Here is an 18,590-nt window from a genome sequence, read left to right as displayed (position 1 = left end):
CCCAATTTTGCACAGGAATGCGATTATTGCTCAGAAACAAATGACAAAGGGCTGGAATGCTCTAGCATTTCAGGATGAGCATATTTAAAACTGCATTAGTTTTTAGCAGTGGTCAACTCTCAGGATAACATGATCTTCAGTGGGCAATTGCTGTCCAGATATGAAACCTTCCAAACGTTTCAGCTGGATGGCTACGATGCTGCTGATTTGATGATGGCTGTATCCAGCACTTCAATGTTTGCAAAGCTATCCTGCCCATAAATCTTGAGGATGTTGCAGATATTGCAGCGTTGATGAAAGTGTTCTGGGAGGCATACATTACAGTGGTACAGGACTTGTGACATAGTGTCATACAGAATGGTGGCTTTGTACAATTTGAATTTAATCTTTGGTCTAAGGCTGTAGATGTTCCACATTCATTTGTAAAGTCTATTAAATGTGAAGTTTGCTTATGTCTAATATCCACTTCTTAGTCTGTAGTAGCATCAAATGAGATAATGTTCCCCAAATTGCTTGATCACATTCAGTTCAGTTCTTTTGATGGCATTGCTTCTTCTTTATTTGTTCATGGAATATAGATGTCAGTGGGCATGGATTTACTGTCCATCCCTCATTGCCCAAAGAACAGTTGAAGGTCAACCACATTGCGATGGATCTGGATTCACCAATAGGTCAGACAAAGAGAGAATGGCAGCTTTCCTTTGCTAAAGGGCATTGGTGAACCAGATGGATTTTGTGACAATTGACAGTTGTTCCATGGTGGCCCTAAGGGTAGCTTTTTATTCCAGATTTTTATTGAATTCAATTTCACGATCTGCCATGATGGAATTCAAGCCCATGTCCCCACACCATTGGCTTGGAGGTCTGGGTTACTAGTCCAGAAACATCGCTACAACACCACCAGCTCCCTTCATATGGTCAATGCTGATGCAGGCTGATGCAAGACTTCAGTTTTCTTTAAACTGATTTTTAAAAGATCTTCAATCCATCTGTCTGAAAGGGCATATAAACTCCCCCCTTCTGTTGCCTGCTATAGTATTATTCTGGATGAGTGGTGCTGGAAGAGCACAGCAGTTCAGGCAGCATCCAAGGAGCTTCGAAGCTCCTTGGATGCTGCCTGAACTGCTGTGCTCTTCCAGCACCACTAATCCAGTATCTGGTTTCCAGCATCTGCAGTCATTGTTTTTACCTTGACATAGTATTGTGTTGAGGGAGATGGTGAAGAAAACAGGGGCTAGTGTCATTCCATCGGAGATTGGGAAAAGGCTCAGGAGGTTGTTGTTGTTGTGTTTGACATATCTGTAGCCAATTCAATGGAACTGCTTCACCAGAGCCATGAACCTTGGGAAGCTTCTTGATTCTTCAAAAGTTTCTGAAGTCCATCTTTGCTCTCAGTATTAAATGGAGAAAGTGAGGACTGCAGATGCTGGAGATCAGAGCTGAAAATGTGTTGTTGGAAAAGCGCAGCAGGTCAGGCAGCATCCAAGGAGCAGGAGAATCGACGTTTCGGGCATAAGCCCTTCTTCAGGAATGAGGAAAGTGCTCTCAGTATTAAATGCCTTGGTGAGATTTACAAAAGTGATATGCAGGTGTTTTTTGGTTCACAACACATTTTGTGTATTTGTCTGAGTGAAAATGTCATTTATGTGGTGCCTCTATTTGTTTTGAAATAGTTTTCTTCTGCACTGGTCAACACAAGCTTGTTGTAAATTATTCTAGCCAGAATCTTCTCAGCTACGGGAAAGACAGTGATGCCATGGTAATTGGAACAGTCTTACATTTCTCCTTTGATTTTGTTCAAGGTGACAATAACGTTATCATAAAAATTTGAAGACTCCTACTCTGTTCCCAACAGGCCCTGAAAAACTCATGAAGCTTGGTATGTAGGGCAATGCCACCATGCTTCAAGGCTTCAGGTGGAATTGCATCCACTTTGAGGGTATTGTTGCTCTTCTTCTGATAGATGGTGGTCACAGCATCCAATCTTTTTGACAGGCTTTTGACAGGATCCAGTCGATGGCAGTATCATGCATTGTGCAGTTAGTGCTGAAATGTGTTTCAAACTGCTTTGATCCATAATCCAAAGCTCAATCCTTGTTGCCATATAGTGTCTAGACACCAATACTGCTCAGGGGTTTTTGATTTGATATGCTGCCCATTGATAGATTTTAGTGCTGCACTGGAGCTTCTTATCTTGCCCAGTATCATTGTACAGTTAAGTTTTTTTTGCAAGTGCGATCCACTAGTCATTGTGGATACTCCCCAGATTTTGTTAAAAGGCACTGTATGCTTGACGGTAAGCCACCTTTTTCTATTGGCTGCCTGAGCCAGGTGCACCTGACGAGATTACTTTTTAATGCTCACAGATCTTAAATTTCCTTGTCATTTTCATCAAAACACTTCCTATTGTTCTTGAGACAGAGTCCACTGACCATACCCAGCACTATGGCTTTGATGTGTTTACAGATCCATTCTAGACAGGACTCAACAGTGAGATCAGTCTTGGTCAGGCTGCTTGATATCAATATCTGCAAGATGAGGTTTGCAAGTTGTTCTCTCTTTGCGTTGTCTTTCGATCAGTTCTTAGGTTAAGGATTGAAGTTGAATTTCATCTGTGAGCAAATGGCTTGGTGGTCTGTATGACAGCCAAGAGTGGACACGATTCTAGTAGTTTGGCCATCTTTTAGATCATACTGATGCATCAACATGTAATGTATCAGGTGCCAGTGTTTAGAGTGGGGATCCATTCATGTGGTCTTGAAGAGATCTTGCTGTTGAAAAAAGATGTTGGTTGGAGACAGCTGCTTTTCTGAAAAGAGAATGGACATCCATTTTCTTGTAGTTTCCAACTCCAAGATTTCTGAGCACCCCCTTCTGCGCTAGATTGAATGCACCAAGGATGACAATTCTGTCCTTGGGAGGGACGTTCATTGAGCAAGACTTCAGCCTGGGCGGTGTCAAGTTCATCATTCTCCCTCTTTCCTTTTATGTCTTGACAGCAATAAGGATCATGATTCAGAAACTGGAGTCAAGAATTATTCTTTTATATGGCACTATGCCATACAGGTAGCATGGATCTAAGTTCTGATTCACTGATTTTAGTAGCACCAGAAGTAGCGGTGAAACAATGTGTACATTGGGGCAGATTGTAGAGTTTCATGCAAATATATTTAATTAAAGCATCATCAAAATGTATTATATAATAATATGATTTGGTTTACTATTAATATTAGCATATCAATATTCACTGAGAGTTTTCTCCCCTACACTTTACTAAAGCTTTATGCTTTAATTAATGGTGGGGTAGGATTGTACAGCAATGGTGGGGGACTCCAATGATTGTGATTCCAACATTGATGCATGTGTGCACGGGACAGGACTAAGATTGTGTTCATAATGCTTTGCAAACATTTATTCTCCAGGCCGAATGTCAGACTATTTATTCGAGTTCATAGGAACTCGCAATTATAATTTTCCACCCAGTTTAAGAACTAGTCGGGTGATGGAATTGAGGAAGTAAGTAAATGATAATAACAATAATAAAGACTAAACAAAAATGAGAATACAAAGTCCTGGTGGCTAGGAATGGTCCAGTATTTAGTTACCCATCCACACATCCAGCTGGTCAATTTAAGAATACACTTATCATAAGCAATGGCTAAATTACATAAGAACATATCTAGTTACCTGGAGCTCAAATCTATGCTCAACTTAAACTTCACTAACATACCAGGAAAATACAACATCACACTTCGGTTTTAGTCAGATTTTGAGTTTCATTCAATGACATTCTATGGTTGTAAATAAACAAGTTATTAAATAGGTGCGAATATTTTCACAATTTCAATGTCAGAGGCAGATAATGTGAAGGTAAGTACGAGGTGGAAATTGGAAACAGTTGATGATACATTCTGGTCATTACAAAAGCAGGAAATGACAGGGGTCGATGTACCAGGATAAAGATAAAGCAGCTAATTTGAGAAGGATTAGAAGAAAGAATGTTCCAAATATCCCTCAAAAGGGGTATGCTTAGCTAGGACCCATATGGGTTCTTGTAGTAACATTTGTATTTGGAGGCGTGAGCAGAGTCAAGGAGAAATTGCTCTTACAGCAAACATTTTCAGAAAGGAGGGAGAGTGGTGTTGGATGGAGACTTGTTGAGCCATTGTTTAGGGAGAAGCCAAAAGGCCTGCAAGACATCTTAATGGTTACAAAAGTATAAATGCAAGTCTTTCTTTTTTACTGTCATCCTTTAGGTGTTTTCCCTTTCACAGAAGGAGTGGGAGCAGCAGAGGAAGTGACGAGGACCAGAGGGGCAGCCAGGAAGGAAAGCAGTGACCATATATATCAGCAAGGCGGTTAAACCCGAGACTCTACAACTGTAGTGTCTCCCACCCACCCTCCTCCTCTAACCTAGTCAATAAGGTAAGATTCATTCTAAACTTCCTCTATTGAATATAAGTTTGTTATTAATTTTATAGCAACTTGAACTAAGCTTTCTACTTTAGTACTGAGTGGGTGATCAGATAAGTGGGGTATGGATAGTAGGGCAGTTGCTTGCTCCTCCTGCAGAATGTGGCAGGTGGGAGACATGGCACACGTCTCCGCTGGCTACATCTGTGGGAAGTGCACCCAACTCCAGCTCCTTGGAAATCGTGTTAGGGAATTGGAGCTGGAGCTGGATGAACTGCGGATCATTCGGGAGGCTGAGGGAGTAATTGAGAAGAGTTACCGGGAATTGGTCACTCCTGAGGCTCAGGGTAAGGATAGATGGGTTACAGTTAGGGGGAGGAAAGGGGACAGACAGACAGTGCAGAGATCCCCTGTGGACATTCCCTCAGCAATATGTATACCGTTTTGGATACTGCTGGGGGGGGAATGACCGACCAGAGGAAAGCCATAGCAGTCAGTTCTCTGGCACTGAGCCTGACACTGTGGCAAAGAAGGGAAGGAGGCAGAATAGAAAAGTACTCGTGGTAGGGGACTCGATAGTTAGGGGAATCGACAGGAGATTTTGTGGTCAGGATCAGGATTCCCGGAAGGTATGTTGCCTCCCTGGTGCCAGGGTCCGGGATGTCTCCGATCAGGTGTATAAGGTTCTAAAAGGGGAGGGCAAACAGCCAGAAATTGTGTTACATATTGGCACCAATGATATAGCCAGGAAAAGGATCGAGGATATAAAAAGTGATTTCAGGGAGTTAGGATGGAAGTGCAAAGCAGGACGAACAGAGTAGTGTTCTCTAGTTTACTACCGGTGCCACGAGATAGCGAGGCGAGGAACAGGGAGCGGGCGCAGCTTAACATGTGGCTGCGCAGCTGGTGTAGGAGGGAGGGCTTCAGATATGTAGATAATTGGGATGCCTTCTGGGGAAGGTGGGACCTGTACAAGAAGGACGGGTTGTATCTGAACTGGAAGGGGACCAATGTCCTGGGTGGAAGGTTTGCTCGAGTAGTTCGAGAGGGTTTAAACTAGTATGGCAGGCGGGTGGGAACCTGAGCTGTATACTGAAGGTGAGAGTTGACGCAGATGAGGCAATAGCAAGAGGTAGACCAGCTAGTGGGAAGGATTTTCCTGAGAAGGAACCAAGGGATCAGTTAAAGTGTGTTTGCTTTAACGCAAGGAGTATCAGGAATAAAAGTGATGAGCTTAGAGCATGGATCAGTACCTGGTGCTATGATGTTGTGGCCATAATAGAGACATGGGTTTCTCAGGGGCAGGAATGGTTGATGGATGTTCCAGGGTTTAGAACATTTAAAAAGAATAGGGAGGTGGGAAATAAAAAGAGGAGGGGGTGTAGCACTACTAATCAGAGAGGGTATCACAGCTACAGAAGCTTCCATTGTCGAGGAAGATCTGCCCACCGAGTCAGTATGGGTGGAAATTAGGAACAGCAGGGGAGCACTCACCTCATTAGGGGTTTATTACAGGCCCCCCAATAGCAGCAGGGAGATGGAAGAAAGCATAGGTCGGCAGATTTTGGAAAAGTGTGGACGTAGTAGGGTTGTTGTAATGGGTGACTTTAACTTTCCCAATATTGATTGGAACCTCCTTCGAGCAGAAGATTTGAATGGAGCTGTTTTGTAAGGTGTGTTCAGGAGGGTTTCCTAACTCAGTACGTTGACAGGCCGACGAGGGGAGAGGCCATTCTAGACTTGGTGCTCAGCAATGAGCCGGGGCAGGTATCAGATCTTGTGATGGGAGAGCATTTTGGTGATAGTGACCACAACTGCCTCACATTCTACATAGCTATGGAGAAGGAGAGGATTAGGCAAAATTGGGAGGATATTTAATTGGGGAAGAGGAAACTATGGTGCGATTAGACATGAGTTAGGAAGCATGGACTGGAAGCAATTGTTCCATGGTAAAGGCACTATAGACATGTGGAGACTGTTTAAGGAAGAGTTGTTGCAAGTGATGAATAAATATGTCCCTCTGAGACAGGCAAGAAGTGGTAAGATAAAGGAACCTTAGATGACAAGAGCGGTGGAGCTTCTCGTCAAAAGGAAAAAGGTAGTTTACATAAGGTGGAGGAAGCTAGGGTCAAGCTCAGCTCTACAGGATTACAGGCAGGTGAGGAAGGAGCTCAAATATGGTCTGAGGAGAGCCAGGAGGGGGCACGAGAAAGGCTTGGCAGAACGGATTAGGGAGAACACAAAGGCATTTTACACTTATGTGAGGAATAAGAGAATGGCCAAAGAAAGAGAATGGCCAAAGAAAGAGTAGGGCCGATCAGGGATAGTATAGGGAATTTGTGTGTGGAGTCTGAGGAGGTAGGGGAAGCCCTAAATGAGTTTTTTGCTTCTGTCTTTATGAAAGAAATGAACTTTGTAGTGAATGAAACCGTTGAAAAGCAGGTGTGCATGCTGAAATGGATAGAGATAGAGGAAGCTGATGTGCTGAAAATTTTGTCAAACATTAAGATTGACAAGTCGCCAGGCCCGGACCAGATTGTCCTCGGCTGCTTTGGGAAATGAGAAATGCAATTGCTTCGCCACTTGCGAAGATCTTTGCATCCTCGCTCTCCACTGGAGTTGTAGCTGAAGACTGGAGAGAGGCCAATGTAATTCCTCTCTTCAAGAAAGGAAATAGGGAAATCCCCGGCAATTACAAACCAGTAAATCTCACGTCTGTCGTCTGCAAGGTGTTAGAAAGGGTTCTGAGGGATAGGATTTATGACCATCTGGAAGAGCATGGCTTGATTAAATGCAGTCAACACAGCTTTGTGAGGGGCAGGTCATGCCTCACAAACCTTATCGAGTTCTTTGAGGATGTGACTAGAAAAGTTGATGAGGGTCGAGCTGTGGATGTGGTGTATATGGACTTCAGCAAGGCATTTGATAAGGTTCCCCATGGTAGGCTCATTCAGAAGGTCAGGAGGAATGGGATTCAGGGGAACATAGCTGTCTGGATACAGAATTGGCTGGCCAACAGAAGACAGCGAGTGGTAGTAGAAGGAAAATATTCTGCCTGGAAGTCTGTGGTGAGTGGTGTTCCACAGGGCTCTGTCCTTAGGCCTCTACTGTTTGTAATTTTTATTAATGACTTGGATGAGGGGATTGAAGGATGGGTCAGCAAGTTTGCAGATGACACAAAGGTTGGAGGTGTTGTTGACAGTATAGAGGGCTGTTGTAGGCTGCAGTGGGACATTGACAGGATGCAGAGATGGGCTGAGAGGTGGCAGATAGAGTTCAACCTGGATAAATGCGAGGTGATGCATTTTGGAACGTCGAATTTGAAAGCTGAGTACAAGATTAAGGAAAGGAATCTTGGCAGTGTGGAGGAACAGAGGGATCTTGGTGTGAAGGTACATAGATCCCTTAAAATGGCCACCAAAGTGGACAGGGATGTTAAGAAAGCATATGGTGTTTTGGCTTTCATTAACAGCGGTATTGAGTTTAAGAGTCGTGAGATCTTGTTGCAGCTCTATAAAACTGGTTAGACCGCACTTGGAATACTGCATCCAGTACTGGTCACCCTATTATAGGAAAGATGTGGATGCTTTGGAGAGGGTTCAGAGGAGGTTTACCAGGATTCTGCTGGACTGGAGGGCTTATCTTATGAAGAGAGGTTGACTGAGCTCGGACTTTTTTCATTGGAGAAAAGGAGGAGGAGAGGGGACCTAGTTGAGGTATACAAGATAATGAGAGGCATAGATAGAGTCCACAGCCAGAGACTATTTCCCAGGGCAGAAATGACTAACACGAGGGGTCATAGTTTTAAGCTGGTTGGAGGAAAGTATAGAGGGGATGTCAGAGGTGGGTTCTTTACACAGAGAGTTGTGAGAGCCTGGAATGCATTGCCAGCAACAGTTGTGGAGGTAGGGTCATTGGGGACATTTAAGAGGCTACTGGACATGCATATGGTCACAGAAATTTGAGGATGCACACATAAGGATCAGTGGTCGGCACAACATCGTGGACTGAAGGGCCTGTTCTGTGCTGTACTGTTCTATGTTCTATGTTCTTTAAAAGCTGGGGAAGACAGCGTGCAAAACTCTAATTGTTTGAACACACAATATGTGAATCAATTGCAACTTAAATAAATGTCTGATATTATTCACAGACATAAAAATATATATCTCTAAACTATGCTAGAACAGTCATCTTCAATGGAAATTCTGTTGAATTGATCTTGAGACGCGAACATCAAATCAATATTTATTGCCCACCACTAATTGCCCTTCAGGTGATAGTGTGCTGCATCTTGAACTGCTGCAATTCCTATGGTGTAGGGGCAGTAACAGTGATGATAGGAAGGGAGTTCTAGGATATAGAGGTAAAAACAATGACTGCAGATGCTGGAAACCAGATTCTGGATTAGTGGTGCTGGAAGAGAACAGCAGTTCAGGCAGCATCCAAGTCGCTTTGAAATCAAAGCGACTTGGATGCTGCCTGTTCTAGGATATAGACCAAGTGATAGTGAAGGAATGGCAATTCAGTTTAAAGTCAAGGCGGTATGTGTCACATGGTGGAGAATCTGCCAATGATGGTGCTCCCATGCATCTGCTGTCTTATAACTCCAGGTGGTAGAGGTTATGGGTTTGTAAAACGCTGGTAAAGGCATCTTGGTGATTTACTGCAGTATGTCATGTAGATGTTTCAAGCTGTTTCCACTGTGTGCCAATGAAGGAATTAATGCTTAAGGCAGTGGATGGAACGCAGATTAAGAGGGAGCTTTGTTTTGGAAGATATTGGGCTCCTTGAATATTGTTGGTGCTACAGCCAGGTACGTGGAGGTTGTTCCAGCCTTGTACCTTGAAGAAGCTGAACAGGTTTTGAAGAGGCCCTTTGAGATTTAAATGGAGAGATATCAATTTCAAGACAGCGTAAACGTCAACTTTCAGAAGGGAACACATGTCTTTTGTACAAAGTAGAAATCCACAACCTCACTACATCCTCAGTTCTGAAAACTTTAAAAGCCTGGCTTTTCAAAGCACCAGATCAGAGAACTTGAATTTTCACAGACCAAACATTGACACAGATTTGTTGATGTCAGACAGTTGTTCTAGTATGCCAGCCCGTATGAGTCAGGAAGTAAATTCTTTGCTGCAGCATTCTCAGCCTCTGACCTGTTCTTCTCACACAGTGTTTATGTAACTCATGCTATAAAGTTCCTGGTTAATGGTGATCCGATGAATATTGAGGGTGGGGGTTTCAGCAATAGGAATGCTGTTGAATACCAAATGGTTAGATTCTATTCCGTTGGAGATTGTGTTTGCCTGACACTTGTGTGCCACAAATGTTACTTGCCACTTAGCAGCCCAAGCCTGAATATTCTGTAGGTCTGCAACATGTGGGTATGGACTGTTTCAGCACCTGAGGAATTGCAAATGATCCTGAATACTAAGTGATCATCAGAATAGTCCATTTCTGATTTTATGATGGAGGCCTTCTATTAACTAGAGCTTACTGCCAAACAATCAACACTTGCCTCTCTTTTAGTATGAATATTGTTTTCTTTTAGTTGTATTTCTTGTGGATTGTCCTAATGAGTACAAGGTGAAAAACTTCACCAAAATGTGTCTTTTATATTTAATTGAAATTAAATGCCTCTGTCTGCTATGGTGGGATTTGAACAAAAACCTTTAGAACGTTACGCTGGACTTTAGAATTATTAGTCCAGGAGCATTACCACTGTGCCATCACCTCCTGAACTAACCAGGCATGCAAAATTAGTAATATAACATTTCTGTTTAGTTCTTCAAAAATCATTTTGGGTGAGAGCTATGCATATGCTCCAATTGCACAATAAAACATTGCTTCACGTTCATCAACATCAACGTTAATATTGTCAGTTTTAGAAAGTAGTTTTAATTTTTAAGAAAATATACATGATACAAAAGCATTCTATTCACAGTAATAGATGCTTTAAAATTAATTTGGGACAGTGAGTACAGAACTGGCTGCTCAGTTTGATTAATAGAGCAAGGAAATCTATCGTATTCTCATGTGGTATGTATGGCAGTCCATTACATTACCACAAGACTGAATGTTCATTGCAGATCTCTCTGCAGTTGTTGTAGACATATTTCATTGGTTGCTGTAAGGCAGTGAAGAAAATAAATAACCATGGGAAATCAAATAATTTTGCTAATTCTAGATGTAATTGCTGAGTTTAACAGACAATTTGAAAGTTAAAGTGACGGTTTTGTAAGACTTTGCTCCTACCATATAGCTCACAGGCCATCCATCAGTAACCTAGAGCTACAGAGATTTAAGGATACTTTGAAAATGAGATGTTACTCAGTAAAAATGTATTTCAATCATCAGTGATAAAACAGATAAACCTCCAATTTAAGTAATTGTTGCAAAAGTAGCTCAAATGTTTAGAACTCGAAAAGACAAGGTACCCATACCATGTGGGATCAAGAGGAAGTCCTTCTATTTATATAAGAGTATAGGAAGCAGCTTTACGAGGACTGCATCCTGCATTCACCTGCATTCAGCCACCCCATGTTGCGAAACATAAGCTTAATTATCCCCTCAGCTCCATTCATGACGGAATAGTCCTTAAGGGCTATACTTTCTCCATGCCAAGGGTACAGCAAGTCCCAGTGAGGCTGTGATTAGTCAATTGAGAAGTACAGAAGAACTTGCAACAATTGGCAGACAGGAGCTCTGCTCTTTATTCAATCCTGCAAATTCAGGAAGTGTGAGTGTAAAGTTTGGTGCGACGACCATTTCACATAATCATTGAAAACATAGGGAACAAGCACTTTGGAGGCTATGAACTAGGCCCACAGATGTCCGATAAAAAAAATCATAAAATGTGCTTCTGTGTCAACTCCCATTCAGATAAAAACCCAAGTTTTTTCTCTGATTCTGATGATATTTATAAAATAGCTGCTGAGCAGTGAGTTAAAAAATTCAGATAACTGGAAGAAATCATTGTGAACTGGGAACTGGGCATAAATCCAATTTTCCAAATTCCCACTCAAATTACATAAACATCTAGGCATAGTCTAATCTAGAACACAATGTCTCACCTAATAGTCAATACAATGGCAATTCCACCCAGGTGGTAAGAAATCTTGTTTCTTGGGATCTCAGTTTGAGCAGAATTCATCCAGAAGTGATGGGTACAAAAGTGAAGAGTAGACCAAAGAATGTCTTGAAGGGCAGCAGAGAATTGCTGCAATCAAAATAATGTGAAAACACGTACTGCAATTCATATTCATCTGTCTTTCTTGGCAAAGAGTGAATACTGCTGAGGGGAATAGCCTCACAGGGGAAAACAGCAATAGCCAAGTTCTTGACACGTCTCTTGGCTGTGCTGCCTTGGGAAGAAGTGAAAAATGTGAAAACATAACAGTCAGAGGGGATTCAATTATATAAGGAATTGATGGGCTGTGGCTGAAACCAAACTCCAGGATGGGATGATGCCTCTCTTGTGGTCGGGTCAAAGGTGTCTCAGAGCAGAGACAGAACATCCTGCAGGGGGAGGCTGACATTTATATTGGTGCCAACAATATAGAGAAAAAAGGGACAAAGATCTAAAAGCAGAACATAGGGTGTTAGGAAACAAGCTAAAAATTAGGACCGCAAACGTAGTGATCTCACGTGCAACAGACTAGAAATAGCAGGATGAACATGTAACTAAAGAGATGGTGTAATGCGGAGGATTTCAGCTTCTTGAGGCATTGGGACTGATTCTGGAAGAGGTGGGACCTGTTCAACCTGGACAGATTACACACCGGGCAGGACTGGGACAGATTCCCCACAGGGCATACCTGTGGGAGTGGTTGGTCAGGGTTTAAACAAAATTGGCAGGGGTTTGGAAACCCATGCAAACAATCAGAGAAAAATGAATCAAGGACAAAGATGGGGCATAAGGACAAGGACAAGGACAAGGATGGGGCATAAGAAAGGTGATAGACAGAGGAATCAAAGGCCAGAATCTAACAAGGCCACAGTAAAAAATAATGAAACAAGAAACATTGGAAAGATGAGCCTTAAGGCTTTGTGCCTGAATGCAAAAGCATTTGAAATAAAGATGAATTAATGATGTATAAAAAGATAATAAATGATGAATTTTGGATGAATCAATCACACAAATAGATGTAAATGGGCATGGTATAGTTGGTATTATTGAGATATGGTTTCAAGGACCAGGGATGGGAACTGAACATACAGGCATTATGGGTATTTAGGAAGGACCAATAAAAGGTAAGGTCAGTGGAGCTGCAATACAGGTTAAAGAAGATATCATCACAATATTCAGGAATATTAGCTTCGGCAATATAGAATCGGTACAATGGGTAGATTGAGAAAGATCAAGGGGCAAAACCATTAGTGGGGGAAGGGTTGGTGTATAGACCACCAAACTATAGTAGTAACATTGGGAATGGCATTAAACAGGGAATCAGAGATGCATGCAGTAAAGAAACATCTGCAATTATGGTGATTTTGATCTGCATATAGTTTGGGCGAATCAAATTAATCACAATACTGTAGAGAAGGAACTCCTAGATGATATACAGGATGGATTTCTGGACCAATACATTGAGGAACAAACTAGACGAGGAATTATGCAATCAGAAATGAATAATTGGTAATGTATGTGCAAGAGACTTCTTGGGGATGAGTGACCACAATATGAGAGAATTCTTTATCAAGGTGGGTGAGTTAGTTGATTCTGAGACTAGGATCCTGAATCTTAATAAGGGAAATTACAATGATATGAGGTGTCAGTTGGCTGTGATGGAATTGGGAAATGTTATTTAAAAGAATGACAGTGGACAGGTCATGGCAAACATTCAAAGAGTGAATGGGTGAACTACCTAAGTGGTTTCTTCCTGTCTGAAGAGAACTATGGCAAAACCATGGTTTTCGAGGGAAGTTAGAGAAAATATAAGATAAAAAACAGGCATTCATATAGGCATGTTAAAAAACAATAGACCTGAGAAGTGGAAACAGTTTGGAAGTCAGCAAAGGAGGACTAAAGGGTTGATTAAGAAAGGGAAATTAGAGTATGAGATTAAGCTGGTGACTCTAAGAAGTGACTGTGAAAGTTTCTATCAATCTTTGAAGAGAAAAGTTTGCTGAAAACTAATGTCACAGTTAGAAATGAGGTAATTTGTAATGGGGAGCAAATAAACTAAATTTATGCTTTGCTTTTGTTTGCATGAAAGAGGACATGAATAGCGTATCAAAAATTATGCAGAACACAGAGTTTAATAAGAAGAAGGAACTGAACAAAAACAGTACTAGGAAACAAATGGTGTTGGGGAAATTGATGGAATTGAAAACTTTTAAATTCCCAAAGCCATATAATCTACATTCCAGAGAATTTACAGCAGTGGCTCTAGAAATCATGAATGTATTGGTGGTCATCTTCCAAGATTATGTAGACTCTGGAACAGTTCCTACAGATTAGAGGGTGGATAACATAACCCATTATTTAAGAAGGGAGGAAGACAGAAAGCAGGATTATAGGCCAGCGCATCTGATGTCAATGGTGGGGAAGATGCTCAAGTCCACTTTTTAGCAGAGAACTTAGAAAACAGTAGCAGAATCAAACAGAGTCAGCATGGATTTACAAAAGGGAAATTATGCTTGACAAATTGACTGGAATTTTTTGAGAATGTAACTAATAGAGTTGAGATGTGGAACCAATGGGGGTGGTTTGTTTGGACTTTCATAAGGCTTTCAATAAAGTCTCTCATAAGAGACAAATATGTAAAATTAAAGCACATGGAATTGGGGATAGTGTAATGAGATGGATAGAAAATTGGCTAGCAGACAGGAAACAAAGGAATAGATGAGTCTTTTTCTGAGTGGCAGCCATGAGTAATGGGGTGCCAGAGGAATGGGAACTAGGACTTTAACTGTTCACAATGTATATATAAATGAGGGAATATATAGATGAGGGAACTAAATATACCTCAAAACTTGGAGATGATACAAAACTGGAATAAAGGATGATATGTGAGTAAGATGTAGAAATATTTCAATGTGATTCAGGCCTATATGGCAGGCTGAATGAGAGGGCAAGTGCACGGCAGTTGCAGTATGAGGTTATCCATTTTTGTAGCAAAAACAGGAAGGCAGATTACAATTTGAATGCCTGTAAATTGAGGGAGAAGAATGTTCAATGAGGCCTGCGTGCCTTCATGCACCAATTAGAGTCATAGAGTCATAGAGATGTACAGCACAGAAACAGACCCTTCGGTCCAACTTGTCCACGTTGAACAGATATCCCAACCTAATCCAGTCCCATTTGCCAGCACTTGGCCCATATCCCTCTTAGCCCTTCCTTTCATATACCCATTCAGATGCCTTTCAAATGTTGTAATTGTACCAGCCTCCACCACTTTGTCTGGCAGCTCACTCCATACACGCACCATCCTCTGCATGAAAAAGTTGCCCCTTAGATCCCTTTTAAATCTTTCCCTTCTCACCCTAAGCCTAGTTTTGGACTCCGCACTCCAGGAAAAAGACCTGGTCTATTTACTCATCTTTGCCCCTCATGATTTTATAAACTTCTATAAGGATGCCCCTCAGCCTCCAATGTTCCAGGGAAAACAGCTCCAACCTATTCAGCCTCTTGCTGTAGTTCAAACCCTCCAACCCTGGCACTGAAAGTAAGTGTGTATGTACAGCAGGCAGTACAGAAGGCAAACTGAATGTTGGCCATCATAGCGAGAAGATTCAAGTATGAGTACTGTCCTGCTGCAATTATACAGGGCATTGGTGAGGTCACAACTGGAATATTGTATGCAGTTTTTGTCTCCTTATCTGAGGAAGGATGTTCTTGCCCTAGAGGGAGTGCAGCAAAGCTTTACAAAATTGATCCCTGGGATGGTATGTCTGACATATGAGGGGAGGCTGTGTCAGTTAGGATTGTATTCACTGGCACTGAGAAGAATGAAGGGGGGTCTCATAGAAACCTATAAAATTCCTCACAGAGCTAGACATGCTGGATACAGGATGGATATGCCTGATTTTGGGGCAGTCCAGAGATAATGGATAAACCTTTAAGGCTGAAATGAGAAGATATTTATTCACTCAGACAGCAGTCAGTCTGTAGAATTAACTACCACAGCAAGTGACTGAATACAAAACACTGTGTGCTTTCAAGAAGGATGCAGATATAGCTCTTTTGGCTAAGAGATCAAGGGATATGAAGGAGGGGGGAGGTGGGGAGACAGGATTAGGGTATTCAGCTTGATAATGAGCCATGATCAATATTGAACAGTGGAACATACTTGAGGGGTCGAATGGCCTACTCCTGCTCCTATCTTCTATGTTTCTATGCTAATCTATATTTGCCGCTCTTGAATCCTATTACTATCTCATATATATGGAGAATCGGGAGTTTATTTTCCTTCCAGTTTTATCCACTATCACTTCCCTTAGAACCTGGGATATAAGCCATTTGGAATGATGATTACCCATGAGAAACATGCCCAGCCTTTCCCGTACATTGTGCCTATTAGCTTACACCCCATCCATTGCCATGTTTGCTTTTACTGATTATGTTGACAGCATGATCTACCCTAGTACACATTATTACACACCTAATGGTGTTTCCACAGCCAGCACATCCTTGCTTAGGTAAGGAGACCAAACCTATACACAATGCTCCAGGTGTGGTCTCACCAAGGCCCTGTATAATTGCAAAAAGACATCCTTGTTGTGGTTCTCAAATCCTCTTCCTTCAAAGACCAACATATCATTTGCCTTCTTCTATACTTACTGTATCTATATGCTTAATTTCAGCACTTAGTGTGCAGGAGAGACCAGGTCTTATTGCATCTTGCCATTCCCAAACTCTCCAGATAATAATTTGCCTTTCTGTTTTTGCTACCAATGTGGACAATCTCGCATTTAGCTACATTACACTTCATCTGTCACAAATTTGCCCACTCACTTCGCCACCTCCAAGCAGACCCCACCACCAAGGATATATTTCCCTCCCCTCCCCTATCAGCAAACCGAAAAGACCACTCCCTTCGCGACTCCCTCGTCAGGTCCACACCCCCCACTAACCCAACCTCCACTCCCGACACCTTCCCCTGCAACTGCAAGAAATGCAAACTTGCGCCCACACCTCCCTCCTCACTTCCCTCCAAGGCCCCAAGGGATCCTTCAATATCCGTCAGAAATTCACCTGCACCTCCACATACATCATTTACTGCATCCGCTGCACCCATTGTGGCCTCCTCTATATTGGGGACACAGGCCGCCTATTTGCGGAACGTTTCAGAGAACACCTCTGGAACACCTGGACCAACCAACCCAACCGCCCCATGGCTGAACACTTTACTCCCCCTCCCACTCCGCCAAGGACATACAGGTCCTTGGACTCCTCCATCACCAGACCATAACAACACGATGCCTGGAGGAAGAGCGCCTCATCTTCCGCCTAGGAACCCTCCAACCACAATGGATGAATGCAGATTTCTCCAGCTTCCTCATTTCCCCTCCCCCCACCTTTTCTCAGTCCCAACCTTCAGACTCAGTACTGCCTTCTTGACCTGCAATCTTCTTCCTGACCTCTCTGCCCCCACCCCCTCTCCGGCCTATCACCCTCACTATAACCTCCTTCCACTTATCACGTTTCAACACCCCTCCCCCAAGTCCCTCCTCCCTACCTTTTATCTTAGCCTGCTTGGCATAACCTCCTCATTCCTGAAGAAGGGCTTATGCCCGAAACGTCAATTCTCCTGCTCCTTTGATGCTGCCTGACCTGCTGCGCTTTTCCAGCAACACATTTTCAGCTCTGATCTCCAGCATCTGCAGTCCTCACTTTCTCCCACTCGCTAACTTGTCCAAGTCAAATGAAGCATCTCTGCAACCTCCCCACTGTTTACCCTTCCAACCAGCTTTGCATCTACCTTGTGTTGTACACCTTTAAGAGATGGCATGATGGCACATGCTCTGATTGTACAAAGGTCTCAGAGCCCATCTTATCTGGTATCGTTTATACCAATTTATACCATGTTATGCCATTGGATGAATGCTGCTCTGCGTAACTTACGAGTTAAATACAATTCCAAAAACTATACATGTGAGGTATGTCTTTTTTTTTATACATGTAGTTGTTAGCTGTACTAAATATCTACTGGCTTCTTCAATGCCATGATATCCATGTCCAGTTTATTATGTCACGAGAGATAACATTAACATTGCCACATCAGGTAACATAGTCTGCTGGAGGCAGGTATCATTTCATGGTTAGCAGCGATGCCCATCTATAAAACATCTCCAATATCTTTGAGGTAGATATTTAGAAAACTAATTGAAGACCAGAAGCCCTGCGACACCAGGTTATAGTCCATTAGATTTATTTGAAAGCACAAGCTTTTGGAGCATTGCTTCTTTATTAGGTGGAGTGAAGAAAAGCACCCAGGTATAAGAGTCGCATGCTGAGGGTCTAACCAAAGTAACTTTAATCCAAAACTGTACAAACCTAATTAAGGTAGAGCGATCATAACTATTTATCAAGGTCGGTGGTGTCAAAACAGGACAATAAGGAAGATTTTACAGATACAGAACAGTGTGGTGGGTTTACATATAGTGCAGCATGAATCCAAGATCACAGTTGAGACCGTCTTCATGGGGACAGAAGTTGGCTATCATTTTCTGCTCAACAGCTCTGTGTTGTTGTGTATCTTAAAGGCTGCCTTGAAGGACACTTACCCAAAAATCAGGGGCTGAATGGCCTTCACCGCTGCAGTGTTCCCCAACTAGGAAGGAACATTCCTGTCTGGGGATTGTTGGGCAGTATCCATTCATCTGTTGTCATAGCATCTGTATGGTCTCACCAATATACCATGCCTCGGGGCATCCTTGCCTGTAGTGTATGAGATAGACAACATTAGCTGAGTGACATGAGTATCTGCTGTGTATGTGGTAGGCGGTGTCCCCACGTGTGATGGTGTTCCAACACTTGCACTTCCACATCATAATTGGAGACCAATAGAGCATAGGAGAATTCAGATCATCATCAGCATTCGTTCCGAAGCTGTGCAAATCTATATCTAGGATTTTGACTTTTCAGAAGACACAGCTAACATATTTTGATTATAAGGTAAGCTTGTTCAAGATAAAATAAATTTTAAAAAATCTGCAATGCTTATTGAGCT

Source organism: Chiloscyllium punctatum, chromosome 5, assembly GCF_047496795.1.
Source record: "Chiloscyllium punctatum isolate Juve2018m chromosome 5, sChiPun1.3, whole genome shotgun sequence".
Taxonomy (NCBI): Eukaryota; Metazoa; Chordata; class Chondrichthyes; order Orectolobiformes; family Hemiscylliidae; genus Chiloscyllium; species Chiloscyllium punctatum.
Note: the sequence above shows the minus strand (reverse complement) of the source record.